Source organism: Xenopus laevis, chromosome 7S, assembly GCF_017654675.1.
Source record: "Xenopus laevis strain J_2021 chromosome 7S, Xenopus_laevis_v10.1, whole genome shotgun sequence".
NCBI classification, from domain to species: Eukaryota; Metazoa; Chordata; class Amphibia; order Anura; family Pipidae; genus Xenopus; species Xenopus laevis.
In genome coordinates, this window is record NC_054384.1 from 29,376,995 (window position 1) to 29,383,327 (window position 6,333).

Below are 6,333 nucleotides of genomic sequence, written 5' to 3' on the forward strand. Positions count from 1 at the left end.
GAGAACGGGGAACTAGGAGCATGGTCTTGGAAGGGGCCGGGTCAATACCAATTGAGCAGAACATGTAACAAATCAGGTGGCAAGAGGGTAGTTGAGATCACAGGCTGGGTCAAACACAGCAGTAGCACAGTCCCAGTACCTACAGGTATGGGATCAGTTATCTGGAAGTCCATTATCCAGAAAGCTCTAAAAAGAGTAAAGAAAAGACCTCTCCCATAGACTATTTTATCCAAATCTATATTTTATCAAAATTATTTCCTTTTTCTTTGTATTAATAAAAGAGTAACTTGTACTTGATCTAACTAGGTGGATATAATTAATCCTTATGGGAGGAAAAATAGACTACTGGGTTTTTAAATGCTTAATGGGGTGGTTCACCTTTAAATTAACTTTTAGTATGATGTAGAGTTAAATTCTGAGACTTTACAATTTACAATTGCTTTTCATTTTTTATTATGTGTAGTTTTTGAGTTATTTAGCTTTTTATTCAGCAGCTCTCCAATTTGCAGTTTCAGCTGGTTTTCTGGTTGCTAGGGCCCAAATGACCCTAGCAACCATGCATTGATTTGCATATGAGAATGGAATATGAATAGGAGAGGCCTGAATAGAAAGAGGAGTAATAAAAAGTAGCAATTACAGAGCATTTGCAATTTAGATGGAGTAAGTGACCCCCATTTGAAAGCCGAGAAGAGTCAGAAGAAGGTAAATATTTAAAAACATATACAAAATAAATAATGAAGACCATTTGAAAGGTTGCTTAGAATGGGCCATTCTATGATATACTAAAAGTTAACTTAAAGATGAACATCCCTTTAAATTATTTCATAGTGGATTTAAGGTATGAATATCCAAATTACAGGAAGATCCATTATCTGGAAAACCCAAGGTCCCAAGCAATCTGGATAACAGGTCCCATACCTGTATATACTTAAAAATACAGCAATACCTATAGATTTATTTATTAAAGTCCAAATTCCAACTATAAAATCCGATTCTTTTTTAGTGAAAAAAAACCCTAACATTTTTCATGATTTATTATATCCAGAGGATGGCAAAAGTCTGAATCCGAAAATCCGGCATCTCATATTCGGATTTTGATAAATAACACCCTTAGTGTCCTACTATTGGTAAGGGATCCATTATTCAGAAAGCTCCAAATTACAGGCAGGCCATCTCCCATTGATTCAATTTTTATAACATAAATCAAATCTATAAAAATGATTTACTTTTCGTGATTTGTGATACAAGAGGATGGGAAAAGTCAGAATCCGAAAATCCGGCATCTCAGACCTGCCAAGGTTGTATATAAGTCAATGGAAGGAGTCCCGACGATATCATGATCTGTGCTGGGTTTTGAGCAAAAATTCGAAGATTTTGTGGTTTTCGGGGCAAAAAAAAAAAAAAAATTATTTTTCAGGCGGAAAATCAGACAAATTCGTACAATGCAAATTTTCGTATTATTCTTGGAATTTTTTTCCAAATTACATTTTTTCAGGGAAAATTGATTAATAAATAAGGGGAAATAACCTGTGCGGATTTGGTATATTTTAGAAAATAATGAGATAAATTCGCATTTTAAAATAAACCCCCTTAGTGTCCTACTATAGGTAAGGGATTCATTACTCAGAAAGCTCCAAATTACAGACAGGCCATCTCCCATTGACTCCATTTTATAATATAATTCAAATGTATAAAAATAAGTTTACTTTTTCTCTGTAATAATAAAACAGCACAAGTACTTGATCCCAACTGAGATATAACGAACCCAAAACAATGCTATTGGGTTTATGTTAGTAAAGCAAAGTATGGTGATCCAATTTACAGAAAAATCCCTTATCTGGAAAACCCCGAGCATTCTGGATATCAGGTCCCATATGTTTAACAGATGAGATTTTTCTCTGTAATAACATCTTATACTTCATATTAACTAGCATTTAACCCATTGTGATGGTAAAACATTAAGATTATATTTAAATGTTTTATAGTAGCCTTATTTAACAACATAGTTCTCCAACCCCAGGTCCCTAGCATTGTAGATAATAGATCTCATACCCTTTGATGTTTCCATCACCCCTATTAAAGAAATTCGTCTTTATCTTTGTATGCTATGTATGCTGATGGAGCCCCTCAGTCACCTTAACTTTATAACTGGGGTTTATTTATAATACATTTTGTTTGCTTTTCCTGACCCCTGACATCACCATAAAAGCTGAATACATATTTAAAAAACATTTTATCTACAATGCATATAAAGGCTGCATGATCAGGCTACAAATAATTGAATAAATATGCTTTTATTTGGTTTAAGTCTACTTACTGTAATAGCAGAACATGCTTAATCTCTTTAGATTCACAGAATGATCCTTCTGCACAGACAGGGACATGACCCATAAAATAAACAGTATTATACTGCTAGCAAAGTAATTATCAGCCATTATATCTTCCAAATAGCTCTCTTTCTCCATGCACAGATAGAAACTGACAATTGTGCATTGTTGTTATTATAAATGGAAAATAAGAGCCATTTCAGGTAAAAGTACTTAATATGTTGACATATGATAAATACTATTCAAAAAGAATAATAGAAAACATAGACAGAATTGGTATGTTTTTTTTACCTTTATAACTTTGTTTTAACAATTCTGTAGTCAGAACAGTGCTACGCTTGCAGGAGGGAACCAGACGTGCAAAATTTCTATACAAGCATGATATCCGAGATCAGGAAAGTTAACCAGAAAGCTCCAAATTACGGAAAGGCCCTCTCCTATAGACTCCATTTTAACCAAATTTCTAAAAAATGATTTTCTTTTTTTAATCCTTATAGGAAGCAGAACCAGCCTATTGGGTTTAATTAATGTTTAGTAGACTGAGTCCCATTTACTAAGGGTCGAATATCGAGGGTTAATTAACCCTCGATATTCGACCATCGAAGCAAAATACTTTGATCAAACGAAAAATCGAACGAATTGAAGGATTTTAATACATCGATCTAACGATTTTCCTTCGATCAGAAATTGCTTAGAAAGCTTATGGGGAAGGTCCCCATAGGCTAACATTGGTGCTCGGTAGGTTTTAAGTGGCGAAGTAGGTAGTCAAAGTTTTTTTTAAAGAGACAGTACTTCGACTATCGAATGGTCGAATAGTCTAAAGATTTTTAGTTCGAATCGTTCGATTCGAAGGTCGAAGTAGCCTATTCGATGGTCGAAGTACCCAAAAAAAAACTTCGAAATTCGAAGGTTTTTTTACTTCGAATCCTTCACTCGAGCTTAGTAAATGTCCCCCTTAGGGTTATGTAATAAAAGGCACTTAAGTTTGCCCAGGAGCAGTAGCCCATAGCAACCAATCAGCATGTAGAATTTACTGGTCATCTGTTTGAAGGCAACCATCTTATTGGTTGCTATGGGTTACTGCTCGAGGTATATCTTAAGGTATTAAGATGCAAATTACAAATACAGTAGAGCCATTATCTGGAAAGCCCCAGGTCCCGAGCATTCAGGATAACTGGTCCAATAACTGTATATGCAAGCATAACATACAGTACAGGGGAGGGTGGTGTCATTTGGGAGTGAGAGACCCTGTTTTATTTTAAGAACATGGATCACACATACAATACATTTCTGGATGTTTATCATGGCTCGAACAAAGCAATCCAGGGTAACTTCTAAGTAAATGAAGGCCAGTCTCACATTGGTGAATGTTTATGTTCATGATTCCACCATCAGGAGAACACTGAACAGCAATGGTGTGTATGGCAGGGTAGCAAGGAGAAAGCCACTGCTCTCCCACCGAAAATATTGCTGACCAGCTACAGTTTGTTAAAGATCATGTGGACAAACCAGAAGGATACTGGAAGAATGTTTTGTGGACGGATGACGCCAAAATAGATCTTTTTGGCTTCAATGAGGAGCGTTACATTTGGAGAAGAAAAACACTGCATTCCAGCATAAGAACCTTATCCTATCTGTGAAACATGGAGGTGGGAGTGTTCTGGTTTTGGTCTGTTTTGCTGCATCTGGGCCTGGATGGCTTGCCATTATTGATGGAACAACGAACTATAACAGAAGATTCTAAAGGAAAATGTCAAGACATCTGTCCGTGAACTGGATCTCAAGAGACAGCGGGTCATGCAGCAAGACAATGATCCGAAACACACGTCATTTTACCAAAGAATGGTTAAAGAAGAATAAAGTGAATGTTCTGGAATGGCCAAGTCAATGTCCTGACCTTAATCTAATTGAAATGTTGTGGAAAAACCTAAAGTGAGCAATTAATGTGAGGAAACCCACCAACATCCAAGAGCTGAAGCTGTTCTGTATGGAGGAATGGGCCTCAGAGTCGATGTGCAGGACTGATCAACAGTTACCGCAGACATTTAGTTGCTGTTATTGCTGCACAAGATGGTCACACCAAATACACAGCGAAAGTAAGTGAATAGTGATTGTTACTTTTGCCACACGCAGAAATGTTATTGGATCAGGTTTTCTCAATAAATACATGACCATATATAATAATTTGTGTTTCATTTGTTTAAATAGGGTTTCTTCACCTACTTTTAGGATTTGTTTGAAAATCAGATGTTTATGTGACATTTATATAAAAATATAGAAAGTTTTAAAAGGTTCACAAACTTTTAAGCAAAGCCTGGGGGCTGCTTTTTTTAGTTAGGTTTCCCTCGTGCTGTTTCAGTCCAAATCTGTTCATACCCTGTTGTAAGGTAGCATCCTTAAAAGACAAGGGGTACATTTGGGGGGGTTGGGGTGCTATGCTCTGGAGTGAAATTCACAGGGGTGCAACGTATTGACCTTTCTGACACTGCCTGCGCCTTTAGACTTTGAATCAGTTAACCTGTGGTATGCCTTAAAGGGGTTAAATTAACTTTCAGTATGATGTATAGCGTGATATTCTGAGACAAATTGCAATTGGTTTAAATTTTATTTTTCACTTTTTTTAGCTATTTATTCAGCAGGTCTACAGTTTGCAAGTTCAGCCATCTGGTTGCTATGGTCCACATTTCTATAGAAACCATGCACTAATTTGAATGAGAGACTAGAATATGTATAAGTGAAGCTCTGAACAGAAAGATGAGTAATAAAAAGTAGCAAAACCAAATAATTTGTAGCCCTACAGAGCATTCATTTTTAGATGGAGTCCCCACTTGAAAGCTGGAATTGGACGACCAATTGAAAAGTTGCATAGAATTGGGCATTCTTTAACATACTAAAAGTTAACTTAAAGGTATACTGTCATGGGAAAACATGTTTTTTTCAAAACGCATCAGTTAATAGTGCTGCTCCAGCAGAATTCTACACTGAAATCCATTTTTCAAAAGAGCAAACAGATGTTGTTATATTCAATTTTGAAATCTGACATGGGGCTAGACATATTGTCAATTTCCCAACTGCCTCCAGTCATGTGACTTGTGCTCTGATAAACTTTAGTCACGCTTTACGGCAGTACTACAAGTTGGGGTGATATCACCCCCTCCCTAAAAGCCCCCCCCAGGGGCCTAACAACAGAACAATGGGAAGGTAACTAGATAGCAGCTCCCTAACACAAGATAACAGCTCCCTGGAAGATCTAAGAAAAGCACTAAATAGTAAAAGCCAGTCCCACTGAGACTGAGTCAGTTACATTAAGTAGGAGAAATAACAGCCTGCCAGAAAGTAATTCCATCCTAAAGTACAGGCACAAGTCACATGACTGGGGCAGCTGGGAAACTGACAAAATGTCTAGTCCCATGTCATATTTCAAAATTGAATATAAAAAAATCTGTTTGCTCTTTTGAGAAATGGACTATTAACTGATGTGTTTTGGAAAAAACATGTTTTTCCATGACAGTATCCCTTTAAAGCTGAACCTTCACCTGCCACTAGCCAATCTGCTCAATCAGTATGCTTTTTTTTAACCCTTTCTGAGCTTTTTATAACATGGTTCCTGTTTTCCAAACAAATGCCTTACTTGTGCTCCAGCTCAGCCTCCTCCTTAGTCCCTACTTTGAACACTAGAATTAGCCGCTCCAATGTAGTAACTTGTCTTGACACCTGTAAACTCAAGATGAAAAAAATGCTAAATTATACGAACCACAAGAAATACAAAATAACGATCCACAGCAATTGTCTTTGCAGATCACGGTCTACATCATACATAAAGTTGATATAAATATGAATTTTGCAGTTGGAACCTCAGACAAACCTGACAAGAGGTTGGATAATATTGTTAAGCCTTGGCTTCTATCATTTGCTACATCTTCACTGTTTTCATCTTTTCTTTCCATTTTCTCTCCTGTATCTCATTTCAGTATCTGTTGGGTTATTAATAATATGCAATAAAAAG